Raw genomic sequence first — 15,487 nt, 5'->3', positions numbered from 1 at the left:
GGACATAAAGCAGCCAGCCACTACACCGTCAACAAACTCGAGTGAGCAAGCGAGTGGGGACTGACAGCATCCATACATCCCAGTTTACCAAAACACTCTATGTCTGAGGACCCTCCAGATCTACTCCTTTACCTCATAAACACCATTAACAAAAGGCTTGACTAAACAGATATGTTTTCAGCCTAGACTTAAATGCTGAGACTGTGTCTGATTCCCGAACATTACTTGGAAGGCTGTTCCATAACAGTGGGGCTTTGTAAGAAAAGGCTCTGCCCCCTGATGTAGCCTTCGCTATACGAGGTACCAGCAGATAGCCTGCACCTTTTGATCTAAGTAGGCGTGGCGAGTCATAGAGGAGCAGAAGTTCACTCAGGTACTGTGGTGCGAGACCATTCAGTGCTTTAAAGGTCAATAGTAGTATTTTATAATCAATACGAAATTTGATTGGGAGCCAATGCAGTGTGGATAAGACAGGCGTGATGTGGTCATATTTTCTAGTTCTAGTAAGGACTCTTGCTGCGGCATTTTGAACTAACTGGAGCTTGTTTATGCACTTATTGGAACATCCAGACAGTAAGGCATTACAATAATCCAACCTGGAGGTAATGAAAGCATGGACTAGTTTTTCTGCATCATGCAATGACATTAAATTTCTTATCTTTGCAATATTTCTGAGATGAAAGAAAGCTATCCGGGTGATGTTATCAATGTGAGTTTCGAATGAAAGACTGGGGTCAATAATCACTCCGAGGTCTTTTACTGCTGCACGTGAAGAAACAGAAAGGCCATCCAGAGTTACTGTGTAATCAGAAAACTTATTTCTAGCTGTATGTGGTCCTAGCACAAGTACTTCAGTCTTGTCAGAGTTAAGCAGAAGGAAATTTATAAGCATCCAGTGTCTAATGTCCTTAACACATTCCTCAATTTTATTAAGCTGGTGTCTCTCATCAGGTTTTGCAGAGACATACAACTGTGTGTCATCAGCATAACAGTGGAAACTAATACAATGTTTACGAATAATATCACCCAGAGGTAACATATATAGAGAAAAAAGCAGTGGACCCAAGACAGAACCTTGTGGAACACCAAACTTTACCTCGGTACGTCTAGAAATATCACCATTTATATCAACATACTGATAACGATCAGTTAGATAAGACCTGAGCCAGGAGAGGGCCATCCCCTTAACTCCCACAACATTTTCTAGTCTATCCAGAAGAATGGAATGATCAATGGTATCAAATGCTGCACTAAGGTCAAGCAACACAAGTAGCGAGACACAGCCCTGATCAGACGCCAACAGTAGGTCGTTTACTACTTTAACCAGTGCTGTCTCTGTGCTATGATGAGGTCTAAATCCTGACTGATACATTTCATGGATGTTATTCCTATGTAAATATGAGCATAACTGCTGTGCCACAGCTTTTTCAAGGATCTTGGAGATAAAGGGGAGATAAAGAGTTCTGCTGTACTTGAGATAATGTAGCTCCACGTAAATAAAAAAAAAATAGAACCCTGGTATAATGAACACATGCACCTTAAAACAGGCCACTCAAAAATTAGAATGTAAATAGCATCAAATAAAATTGGTAGTATTCCATCTGGCATGGAAGGAGAGCCTCTTGAAGTATAGAAAAGCTCTTAGTGCTGCTAGATCAACATATCTCTCCACCCTAAAAGAGGGTAACAAATATAATCATAGACTCTTATTTAATACTGTAGCAAAACTAGGAAAAGACCATGATAGACACTTGCACACCTGTAATATGTAGTAGCAACAACTTCATGAATTTTTTCAATGGCAAAATTGAAAATATCAGACAAAAAATTTCAAGCTACTAATTTAAGGCCACACCATAGAAGTAACCCTTTAGTTATGTCACGTGCGAGGTAGGGGGAGGATGTAAGTGCAGAAGTATATTTATTATAATAGTGAAAACACACAGACAAACAGTCCAAATCAGCAGGCAAACTCAAACTTTAAGACATGCAAAAGGTCGGGCAAGACACAAACATGATATCAAAGGCAAAGAGCAAAGTGTAAACTAGGAACAGCCACAGAGATCAGGAAACCAGGAAATCAGACACAGGTAATCTAAGGCTTGGTAATATGTACTGATGTCATGTAATACTTCGCACTAGGCATGCATCTAAGCAGTCCTTATATAGGTACACATATTGCTCCTCGATCATGTGCAGGTGCGTGTCATTAACGACGCATGTGTGAGAGGTCACTCAATGCGTGCGCAGTCCGAGATGTGCCAGAGAGTTCATCAGGTGCATGCGCCAAAGCACACCGAACTGAGAGAGCTCCCTCTGTGAGCAAAAATCCATCTTTCTTGGCTCTGGTGGGGGCTCGGGCTCAGGCTCAGGACAAGACTTGGACTCCTGACTTGAACTGGTCTCGGGCTCTGGAGATGACTTGGGCTTGACCTCTGGAGATGACTCTGGACTGGACTCGGGCTCAAGCTTTGGACTAGACTTGGGCTGTGGACTGGACTCGAGCTCTGAAGATGACTCTGGCTCAGGACTGGACTTGGGCTCAAGCTGTGGAGATGACTCGAACTCTGGATTGGACACAGGCTCTGGAAATGACTTGGGCTCTGGGCAGGAAGCATGCTCAGACTCTGGACTTGACTTGGACCCTGGACTTGGCTCAGATTCAGGACTGGAAGTGAACTCGAGCTCTGGGCTGGACTTGAGCTCTGGAGATAACTTAAGCTTTGGGCTGGACTCTGGCTCAGGAGATGACTCAGGCTTGAGCTCTGGACTTGGCTTGGACTCAGGGCTAATCAACTGGGGTCTCCTAATATGTCTACTTCTGTTGATGAGCATGGGGGTACAGTACAAAGTGAACTTTGCATCATTAATACATACACAGAAGAGCCAAGGGAACCAGAGTCCCCTATGATTGACTTCTTTATTCCTGACTGACCAGAAGAGACTTAGACAATCACATGTAAAGGGTAAAAAAGGAGTCAGAAAGACAGCATGCAAACATTGAGTCTCGGGGCTAGAAGCATTATCCAATAAGTGGTATAGATGGGCTCAATTTACAATAAAGATATGCAGATGACTAAACAGTCAGTGTGTACTCCATCACATCTGACAAAAGTAGTTGTGGTTCCAAATCCTCATAGTTACAAGGCATGTGTGACATTCAGTCGAGAATATTGGGGTTTAGGTGTGAGAGACAGACCATTTTGTCAACTTGCTTGTTTGACCTTTCAGTCACCCAAACTCATCTCATCTCATTATCTCTAGCTGCTTTATCCTGTTCTACAGGGTCACAGGCAAGCTGGAGTCTATCCCAGCTGACTAAGGGCGAAAGGCGGGGTACACCCTGGACAAGTCGCCAGGTCATCACAGGGCTGACACATAGACACAGACAACCATTCACACTCACATTCGCACCTATGGTCAATTTAGAGTCACCAGTTAACCTAACTTGCATGTCTTTGGACTGTGGGGGAAACCGGAACATTCGGAGGAAACCCACACGGACATGGGGAGAACATGCAAACTCTGCACAGAAAGGCCCTTGCCGGCCACGGGGCTTGAACCCGGACCTTCTTGCTGTGAGGCGACAGCGCTAACCACTACACCACCGTGCCATCCCTAGTCACCCAAACTATTAAGAATATTTTAAGATCACAACCAGCAGAGTACTGTAAGAAGATGAATGCAAGTATAAATCCAATACTTATAGAAATTACAAAAAAAAAATCAAATCAAGTTTATTTGTACAGCGCTTTTAACAATAAACATTGTCGCAAAGCAGCTTTACAGAATTTGAACGACTTAAAACATGAGCTAATTTTATCCCTAATCTATCCCTAATGAGCAAGCCTGTGGCGACGGTGGCAAGGAAAAACTCCCTCAGACGACATGAGGAAGAAACCTCGAGAGGAACCAGACTCAAAAGGGAACCCATCCTCATTTGGGCAACAACAGACAGCCTGACTATAATATTAACAGTTTTAACAGGTATAACCCTCAACTGTCCTCATGGGGCCGTCCTTCACAGGAGTGGGGCGATAAAACTCCGACCAGACACAGGGCACCAGGATGGATCAAGCAGGTCTGAGGGGCAGAAGAGGCCAGCATCTCAATCCCAGGATCAACATGTAACTCAGAGGGACAGATGGGGGGGGGGGGGAAGAGAGAGAGAAAGAAAACACATTGCCCTAAAAATGCCCTAAAAATGACAAGTATTAAATCTGTGTGGTAGGCTCGCAGAGACGAGAGTCTTTACATCAGGCATAACACACAATGGCATGTTAATATGGTAAAATATATCATGACCTGCTCTGGCTGGATGCTTGATTGGGTGATGGGAGCACACTCCTCAGCAATGATGAGATGCAGATGGGACCCTTACGGCTGGCCAAGACAATTCAGTTACATTTCACCAGGTCTGGGACATGCGACAGAATGTCTGACGGCCGATTCCCTGCAGGCTACGATAGCCAGTTGAGGTCTCCACCGTCTCCACCAAAAGATTTCCTGTTGACTCCATGTAACTCAGAGGGACAGATTTGGGGTGGGGGGGAGGGAAAGAAAACACAGGTTGTTAGGTATGCCCAATGTCACCTGAATAAGTAGGAACAGTATACATATTGCACCGAGTACAAGCAGGGACTCCGGCAACTAACTATGACAGCATAACTAAAAGGAGAGAGCCAGAAGGTAACACAGGCATGAGGGAGCCCCAGGACATAAAGCAGCCAGCCACTACACCGTCAACAAACTCGAGTGAGCAAGCGAGTGGGGACTGACAGCATCCATACATCCCAGTTTACCAAAACACTCTATGTCTGAGGACCCTCCAGATCTACTCCTTTACCTCATAAACACCATTAACAAAAGGCTTGACTAAACAGATATGTTTTCAGCCTAGACTTAAATGCTGAGACTGTGTCTGATTCCCGAACATAACTTGGAAGGCTGTTCCATAACAGTGGGGCTTTGTAAGAAAAGGCTCTGCCCCCTGATGTAGCCTTCACTATACGAGGTACCAGCAGATAGCCTGCACCTTTTGATCTAAGTAGGCGTGGCGGGTCATAGAGGAGCAGAAGTTCACTCAGGTACTGTGGTGCGAGACCATTTAGTGCTTTAAAGGTCAATAGTAGTATTTTATAATCAATACGAAATTTGATTGGGAGCCAATGCAGTGTGGATAAGACAGGCATGATGTGGTCATATTTTCTAGTTCTAGTAAGGACTATAGCTGCTAGCGGTGATAAAGGGCCCTTGCACTCGAGGCATAGCCTCTATCCCTGAGTCACAGAGGCCAGGACTGATGTGTGTACCAAATTTCATGAGTCAGAGTTTTTTGGCAGTGGAATCATTACTGTCCAGGTCCAAATGATGGCACTACATGAGAGGCTCACTTTGAGCATGGGGATATCATCAGAATCCTGATGTCCTTTAACCTGTAAAGTATTAGCGATATCAGGCTATGCATGATGAATTGATAACCACACTTCCTGTTTGCATGGCGAAACATAATTTATTGGTTCAGTTTTACATCATGCAAGATAGCACAGATCCTGTCACAAGTCTAAAACAATGTGCATTAAAGTTTTGTTCATCTTGGAGCATCCCAAACACCTACCAATTTTGACATGGATAGGTGAAACTATGTACCGGGCAGAAGTCTCATTGACATGTGGGGGTGCTATGGACTCCCCAGGACACACCCGGTGTCAAGCCTCTATCCCTGAGTAGCGAATGGCCAGGACTGATGCGAGTACCAAATTTCATGAGTCAAAGTTTTTAGGCAATGGAATCATTACTCTCCAAGTCCAAATGGTGGCACTATACCAGAGGGTCAAATTGGTTATGTGGATATCATCAGAACAATCATATCCTATAATGTGTTAATTTATAGCCATATCAGGCAATGCATGGCTGATTTATGACAAGATTCCTGTTTGTGTGGCGTAACATAAATTTATTCATTCACCATTTCAGCATCTTGTAAGATATTGCAAATCCCTTCACAATTTAAAATCAGCAACATCTTGACATGACATACCAAATATGGCATGAATCCAGCAAACCAGCTTGGAAGAGTACATCAAAATGTAACAGGTGTTTTGACAATGGAGTCATTCCTCTCAATGTCCAAATGATGGCACTATACCAGAGGGTGTCTTTGGGCATATCTTCAGAGCCATGATATCCTATAACCTGTGAAGTTTGAGCCATATCAGGCAATGCATGGTGAATTTATGACTCACTTCCTGTTTGTGTGGTGTAATGTATAAATTTATTGGTTCGCCATTTCAAAATTTTGTAAAATATCACAAATCACATCACAATTTATCATCAGCAACATCTTGACATGAGGTAAACCAAATATGGCATGGATCCAACAAACCGCCTAGGAGGAGTTCATTAAAATGTAACATGTCAAAACACACAAAACCAAAAATATCTCACTTCCTGTTAAGTATGGCTAATGTAATGTATACTGAAATTTTGTTCATCTCGGGGCACTCCACACACCTACCAAATTTGACATGGATAGGTGAAACTATATACCAGGCAGGGGTCTCAATGACATATGGGGGCACTATGGAGTCCCCTGGACACACCTGAGGTCAATCCCCTATCGCTGAGTTTCTGTGCAGATGACTGATGACATGAGTTTTAGAGTATGTACAAAGTGTCAAAGCTGTATTTTTGAACTAGGTGGCACTATGGAGTTAATGAAGCCCACCTAGACTAATTTACCATATCAACTCAAATTGTATCATAGGCCAAATGTATGTGCAAAATTTCATGAGTTTTTAGCCATCATAAGCCCCTCAATACAGCGCAGGAAAACTTCAAAATCTCACATTCCATCCAACATGGCTGACTTCCTGTTGGGTAGAGTCAAATACAACTGAGTGAGCATTGTCCTGTATCACAAGAGTATCAATCACACCAAATCTTGTGCTGATCCAACCAACTTCATCTCAACTATAACCTGCCCTTGGGGGCACTATATAGAGCTCCAGGACCATGCCCAGTCCCTTGCTCAGTGTAATTTTGTGATTTTACACACATTTGATCAGTGTGCCAAAATTTGTGAGTTTTCGAGCATCACAAGTGCCTCAAAAATGTGTTTCCGTGCAGATAATAATAATAATAAATATGGTGACACGGTGGTGTAGTGGTTAGCGCTGTTGCCTCACAGCAAGAAGGTCCGGGTTCAAGCCCCGTGGCCGACAAGGGCCTTTCTGTGCAGAGTTTGCATGTTCTCCCCGTGTCTGCGTGGGTTTCCTCCGGGGTGCTCCAGTTTCCCCCACAGTCCAAAGAGATGCAGATTAGGTTAACTGGTGACTCTAAATTGACCGTAGGTGTGAATGAGTGTGAATGATTGTCTGTGTCTATGTGTCAGCCATGTGATGACCTGGCAACTTGTCCAGGGTGTACCCCGCCTTTCGCCCATAGTCAGCTGGGATAGGCTCCAGCTTGCCTGTGACCCTGTAGAACAGGATAAAGTGGCTAGAGGTAATGAAGTGAGATAATAAATATAGCTGCTAGAGGCGATAAAGGGCCCTTGCACTCAAGGCCAAGCCTCTATTTGAATGATGTGTGTACCAAATTTCATGAGTTAGAGTTTTTCGGCAATGGAATCATTACTGTCCAGGTCCAAATGGTGGCACTATACCAGAGGGTCAAATTGGGCAAAGTGGAGATCATCAGAATCCTGATGTCCTATAACCTGTGAAGTTTTATCTACATCAGAGAATGCATGGTGAATTTATGACACACTTCCGGTTTGTGTGGCATAACAAATTTATTGGTTTGCCATTTCAACATCTTGCAAGATATTGCAAATAGACAGACAACCTTTATTGTCATTCAGTATGCAACAAGTGTACACAGAATTAAATTTTGTTGCAATTTGGCTCAGCAGGGAATTAAATATAAAAGTATATTAAAATATGCAGCAGCAAAAATATTATAAAGTGCAGAAGTATAAAGTGACCTGTGGAATTAGGAATTGTTTAGAGTTCAGTTTGATTTAGAGTTTGGATTTAGAGTTTAGCTGTCTGATGACCTTAGGGAAAAAGCTGTTACAGAACCTGGTGGTCCTGCACCGAATGCTGCAGAATCTCTTTCCAGAGGCCAGGAGGGAGAACAGTTCATAGTGAGGATGTGAGGGGTCACTGATGATGTTTCTGGCTTGGGACATGCAGCGCTTAGGTGCGATGTCTTGAATGGAGGGAAGAGGAGTCCCAATGATTTTCTCCGCTGTCCTCACCACTCTCCTCACATTTTTCCAGTCAGAGGCACTACAGCCTCCACACCACACAGAGATGCAGCTGGTTAGAATGCTCTCTATGGTGCTTCTGTAGAATGTAGTGAGGATGGGTGGGGGCAGGGGGGCTCTCCTCATCCTACACAGGAAGTGCAGACACTGCTGTGCCTTCTTGACCAGTGACATGTTCTTCACAGATCAGGTGAAGTTGTCTGTGATATGCACCCCCAGGAACCTGGTCCTATTGACCATCTCCACAGCCGTGTTGTTGATGAGAAGTGAATTGTGGCTGGGCTGCTTCTTCCTAAAGTTGACAATGATCTCTTTGGTTTTGTCCACATTCAGGATCAGGTTGTTTTCTCTGCACCAGCCCACCAGCTGCTCCACCTCCTCTCTGTAGGCCAGGCCATTGTTGTCCCTGATGAGGCCCACCGCTGTTGTCATCCACAAACTTCACAACATGGTGGCTGACAGCCCTGGGGATGCAGTCATGTGTCATCAGAGTGAACAGCAGAGGGCTCAGGACACAGCCCTGAGGGGAGCCTGTGCAGAGGGTAATGACACTGGAGGTGTTCTCTCTGACCCGTACTGACTGTGGTCTTTCAGTGAGGAAGTCTAGCAGCCAGTTGCAGAAAGCCCAGGAGACCCAGTTTGTTCACCAGGTGCTGTGGGATGATGATGGTATTAAATGCTGAACTGAAGTCCAGGAACAGCATCTGCACATGAGTAGTGTTCTCCAGGTGTGCAAGGCTCAGGTGAAGAGCAGAAGAGATAGCATCCTCAGTGGAGCGGTTTGGCCGGTAGGCAAAATGGAGGGGGTTGAATGTGGGAGGGAGCCTGGAGGTGGTGTGCTCCTTTACCAGCCTCTCAAAACACTTCATCATAATCGTAGTGAGTGTGACGGGTGAGTCATTGAGTGATGTGATTTGAGGGGTGGGGCGGCACGGTGGTGTAGTGGTTAGCGCTGTCGCCTCACAGCAAGAAGGTCCTGGGTTTGAGCCCCAGGGCCGGAGAGGGCCTTTCTGTGTGGAGTTTGCATGTTCTCCCCGTGTCCGTGTGGGTTTCCTCTGGGTGCTCCGGTTTCCCCCACAGTCCAAAGACATGCAGGTTAGGTTAACTGGTGACTCTAAATTGATCGTAGGTGTGAATGTGAGTGTGAATGGTTGTCTGTGTCTATGTGTCAGCCCTGTGATGACCTGGCGACTTGTCCAGGGTGTACCCCGCCTTTCGCCCGTAGTCAGCTGGGATAGGCTCCAGCTTGCCTGCGACCCTGTAGAAGAATAAAGCAGCTAGAGATAATGAGATGAGATGAGATGAGATTTGAGGGGTTTTTTTTGGCACTTGGGATGATTGTGGCAGTCTTGAAGCATGATGGGACTTGATCCAGTGAGGTGTTGAAAATGTCTGTTAGAACATAAGTCAGCTGGTCTGCACATTCCCTAAGCACCCGACCAGGAATGTTATCAGGGCCCAGGTCCTTCCATGTGTTGACTCTCCTCAGAGTCCTCTGCACCTCAGCTGTATCAAGACAGAGTGCCTTTTCATCCTGATGGGGAACAGCTTTCACTGCAGGAGTGCTATTTAGTGCCTCAAACCTCTCAAAGAAGTTATTGAGTACATTGAGGAAGTCCATGTCATCATCACACTCAGGAGGGGCCATCCTGTAGTTTGTGATAGCCCGTATGCCTTGCCACACATCCCTGGAGTTAGCGGCATTGTGGAAAAAGTCCTGGCTTTTTTTACTGTGAGCGCGCTTTGCTAGTCTGATGGCACGGTTCAAGTTGGCTCTTGTTATTCTCAGTGCCTTCTTGTCACCAGACTTGAAGGCTGAGTTCTGTGCCTTTAGCATTTTGTGTACTTCACAAGTCATCCACGGTTTTTGGTTGGCCCAGGTGGTGATGTTTTTTTATGTCATTGACGTACTCCATGCATTTGTTGATGTAGGCTGACACAGACATGGCATACTCATCTATGTTGATATGATCATTAAAAGTGGCAGCTTCCTTGAACATGTCCCTGTCCAAGCACTCAAAACAGTCCTGTAGTGCCTCCATAGCCCCCTCAGACCACACCCTCACCTGCCTCACTGTAGGTTTTCCTCTGATCAGCAGGGGCTTATATGCAAGGATTAGCATAATGGATAAATGGTCAGAAGAGCCAAGGTGGGGGCGGGGGGCTGCTCTGAATGCATCTTTCATGTTGGTGTAGGGCATGTCTAATGTGTTCGCTCCCCTGGTTGCACAATCCACATGCAGGAGAAAATGAGAGTGAAAAATCCCTTTGCAATTTAAAATCAGCAACATCTTGACATCACTGATACCAAATATGGCATGAATCCAACAGCCTTGGAAGAGTACATCAAAATGTAACATGTGTTTTGGCAATGGAGTCATTACTGACTGCCCATCTCCAAATAGTGGTGCTATACCAGAGGATGTCTTGGGGCATGTGGATATCTTCAGAACTGTGATATCCTTTAACCTGTGAAGTTTGAGCCATATTAGGCAATGCATGGTGAATTTATGACTCACTTCCTGTTTGCATGGCATAACGTATGAATTTATTGGTTTGCCATTTCAACATCTTGTGATGTATCATAAATCCCTTCACAATTAAACATCTGCAACATTTTGCAATGATGTATACCAAATATGGCATGAATCCAACAAACCACCTAGGAGGAGTTCGATAAAATGTAACACGTGTCAAAATGCACAAAACCAAAAATATCTCACTCCCTGTTAAGTATAGCTAATGCAATGAATAATGCACATTTGTTTGTTTCGGGGCACTCCACACACCTACCAAATTTGACACAAATAGGTGAAACTATATCCCGGGCAGGAGTCTCAATGACATATGGGGGCACTATGGAGTCCCCTGGACACACCTGGGGTCAAGCCCCTATCACTCAGTAGCAGTGCATATGACTGATGGGTCTACCAAATTTCATGAGTTTTCAAATATTTCCAAGGTGTCAAATCTGTATTTTTGCACTTGCTGGTGCTATGGAGTTACTGAAGGCCACCTAGACTGGTTTCCCATATGACCTCAAAGTATATCAGAGGACAAATATATATGCAAAGTTTCATGAGTTTTTAGTCATAGTAAGCCCCTCAAAACAGCATGGGAAAATTTCAAAAGAAAATTTGTACTACGTGGGACTATGGAGTTAATGAAGCCAAACTAGATCAATTTACTATTTCACCTCAAATTGTATCATAGTACAAATGTATGTGCAAAGGTTCATGAGTTTTTATTCATTGTAAGCCCCTTAAAACAGCACGGGAAAATTTCAAAATCCCACATTCCATTCAGCATGGCTGAGTTCCTGTTGGGCAGAGTCAAATAAAACCAAGTGAAGACTGTCCTGTATCACAAGAATATTGACCAAACCAAATTTTGTGCCAATCTGAGCAACTCCATCTCAACCATAGCCTGTCCTCGAGGGTTCTATAGAGCTCCAGGATCATGCCCAGTCCTTTGCTCAATGTAAATTTCTGATTTCATGCACATTTGATCAGTGTGCCAAAATTTGTAAGTTTTCGACCATCACAAGTGCCTCAAAAATGAGTTTTCGTGCAGAGAAAAAAAATAATATTAAGAAGAAAAATATATACACATACAAACACACACACACACACACACACATATATATATATATATATATATATATATATATATATATATATATATAGGGCTTTGCACCTACAGTGCATATAGATAATGGATGGATGGATTTCAACATCTTGCGACATATCAGAAGTCCCTTCACAATTTAACATCTGCAACCTCTTGCGATAACCTCCTCCTAGGTGGTTTGTTGGATTCATGCCATATTTGGTATACACCAAATATGGCATGAATCCAACAAACCACCTAGGAGGACTTTGTTAAAACGTAACATGTGTCAAAACACAAAAAACAAAAATATCTAATTTCCTGTTGAGTATGGCTGATACAATGTATGATGAAAATTTGTTTGTCTCGGGGCACTCCATACACCTACCAAATTTGAAATGGATAGGTGAAACTATATAACGGGCAGGAGTCTCAGTAACATATAAGGGCATTTTGGAGTCCCCCGGACACAACTGGGGTCAAGCCCCTATTGCTGAGTAGCAGTGTGCATGCCTACCAAATTTTGGTCTACCAAATTTCATGAGTTTCCGGTGTCAAATCTGTATTTGTGAACTTGGTGTAGCTATGGAGTTATTGAAGCCCACCTAAACTGGTTTCCCATATCACATCAAATTATGTCAGAGGCCAAAAATATAGGCAAAATTTCATGAGTTTTTAGCCATCGTAAGCCCCTCAAAACAGCACAGGAATATTTCTAAATCCCACATTCCATCCAGCATGGCTGACTTCCTGTTGGGCAGAGTCAAATACAACGAAGTGACCTTTGTCCTGCATCACATGAGTATTGATCACACTAAATCCTGTGCCAATCCAAGCAACTTCATCTCAACCATAACTTGTACTGTCCATGTCCACCTGGTGGCGCTATACCAGAGTGTGTCTTTGGGCATGTTGATATCTTCAGAACAATGATATCCTATAAAATGTGAAGTTTGAGCCGTATCAGGCAATGCACAGTGAATTTATTACACAATTCCTGTTTGTGTCGCGTAATGTATAAATTTATTGGTTTGCCATTTCAACATCTTGCAAGATATCAGAAATCCCTTTACAGTTTAAAATCAGCAACATTTTGACATGATAAATCCCAAATATGTCATGAATCCAACAAACCACTGATGAAGAGTACATCAAAATGTAAGAGGTGTTTTGGCAATGGAATCATTACTGTCCATGTCCAAATGGTGGCGCTATACCAGAGGGTGTCTTTGGGCATTTGGATATCTTTAGAACCATAATATCCTTTAACCTGTGAAGTTTGAACTGTATCAGGCAAATGCATGGTGAATTTATGACTCACTTCCTGTTTGCATGGCATAACGTATAAATTTATTGGTTTGCCATTTCAAAATCTTGCAACATTTTGCAAATCCCTTCAGTATTTATCATCAGCAACATTTTGGCATGATGTCTAGCAAATATGGCATGGATCCAACAAACTCCCAAGAAGGCGTTAGTTAAAATGTAATGCGTGTCAAAATGCACAAAACCAAAAATATCTCACTTCCTGTTAAGTATGGCTGATGCAATGTATAGGCAATTTTATTCAGCTCAGGGCACTCCACACACCTACCAAATTTGACACAGATAGGTGAAACTATATACCAGGTAGGAGTCTCCATGACATACGGGGTGCTATGAAGTCCCCTGGACACACCTGGGGTCAAGCTGCTATGGCTGAACTTTGGTGCGCATGACTGATGTGTGTAAAAAATTTCATGAGTTTTCGAATATGTACTGGGTGTCAAATCTGTATTTTTGAAGTAGGTGGCGCGATGGAGTTAATGAAGTCCAGCTAGACTAAATTTATCATATTCAATCAAATTGTCTCAGAGGCCAAATGTATCTGCAAAATTTCATGAGCTTTTAGCCATCATAAACCCCTCAAAACAGCATGGGAAAATTTCAAAATCTCACATTCCAGCCAACATGACTGACTTCCTGTTGGGCGGAGTCAAATACAACTAAGTTAACTTTGTCCTGTATCCCAAGAGTATCAATCATACCAAATCTCATGCTGTAGGCCTGCACCTCAGTGTTTGGGCCCAAATAATAATAATAATAATAATAATGATTACAGAAACAATACAGCTTTGCACCTGCAGTGCAAGGCCATAGGCCTGCACCTCGGTGCTCAGGCCCTAATAAGAAAAAAAAAAAAACATGCTGAAAACAATAGGGCCTTGTACCTATGGTGCACGCCATCGGCCTGCACCTTGGTGCTCAGGCCCTAATAATAATAATAAGAAACATGCCAAAAACAATTGGGCTTTGCACCTATGGGGGGTGCTCGGGCCCTAATTATGTAATGAAGTGGAACATCATGTATGAGTGTTTTAACATGTCACAAGATACTCATCTCAGAAGAGAATTTCATGGTAATTGTGAGGTAACATTAAAGTTAAATTTTTGACCACAGAGGGAATGGAGACACTCCTATGAGAGCCTCAAACCAAATGGCTAGGACTTAGCAGGGTGGGAAAATGTACAGTGGTGCTTGAAAGTTTGTGAACCCTTTAGAATTTTCTGTATTTCTGCATAAATATGACCTAAAACATAATCAGATTTTCACACAAGTCCTAAAAGTAGATAAAAAGAACCCAGTTAAACAAATGAGACAAAAATATTATACTTGGTCATTTATTTATTGAGGAAAATGATCCAATATTACATATCTGTGAGTGGCAAAAGTATGTGAACCTCTAGGATTAGCAGTTAATTTGAAGGTGAAATTAGAGTCAGGTGTTTCCAATCAATGGGATGACAATCAGGTGTGAGTGGGCACCCTGTTTTATTTAAAGAACAGGCATCTATCAAAGTCTGATCTTCACAATACATGTTTGTGGAAGTGCATCATGGCACGAACAAAGGAGATTTCTGAGGATCTCAGAAAAAGCGTTGTTGATGCTCATCAGGCTGGAAAAGATTACAAAACCATCTCTAAAGAGTTTGGACTCCACCAATCCACAGTCAGACAGATTGTGTACAAATGGAGGAAATTCAAGACCATTGTTACCCTCCCCAGGAGTGGTCAACCAACAAAGATTACTCCAAGAGCAAGGTGTGTAATAGTCAGCAAGGTCACAAAGGATCCCAGGGTACTTCTAAGCAACTGAAGGCCGCTCTCACATTGGCTAATGTTAATTTTCATGAGTCCACCATCAGGAGAACATGGGAAAAACAATGGAATGCATGGCAGGGTTGCAAGGAGAAAGCCACTGCTCTCCATAAAGAACATTGGTGCTTGTCTGCAGTTTGCTAAAGATTATGTGGACAAGCCAGAAGGCTATTGGAAAAATGTTTTGTGGACGGATGAGACCAAAATAGAACTTTTTGGTTTAAATGAGAAGCGTTATGTTTGGAGAAAGGAAAACACTGCATTCCAGCATAAGTACCTTATCCCATCTGTGAAAAATGGTGGTGGTAGTATCGTGGTTTGGGCCTGTTTTGCTGCATCTGGGCCAGGATGGTTTACCATCATTGATGGAACAATGAATTCTGAATTATTCCAGAGAATTCTAAAGGAAAATGTCAGGACATCTGTCCATGAACTGAATCTCAAGAGAAGGTGGGTCATGCAGCAAG

General features: G+C 43.2%; 1 protein-coding gene across 1 annotated transcript in view; it reads right to left on the bottom strand.

The window, feature by feature from the left end:
- Window positions 1-15,487, bottom strand: part of ptpn5 (protein tyrosine phosphatase non-receptor type 5) — a 418,366-nt gene that overhangs the window by 253,587 nt on the left and 149,292 nt on the right. The gene's annotated exons all lie outside the window — the stretch shown is intronic.

Source organism: Neoarius graeffei, chromosome 27 (genome assembly GCF_027579695.1).
Source record: "Neoarius graeffei isolate fNeoGra1 chromosome 27, fNeoGra1.pri, whole genome shotgun sequence".
In the NCBI taxonomy this organism is placed as follows: Eukaryota; Metazoa; Chordata; class Actinopteri; order Siluriformes; family Ariidae; genus Neoarius; species Neoarius graeffei.
This window is presented reverse-complemented; position numbering and strand designations above follow the sequence as displayed.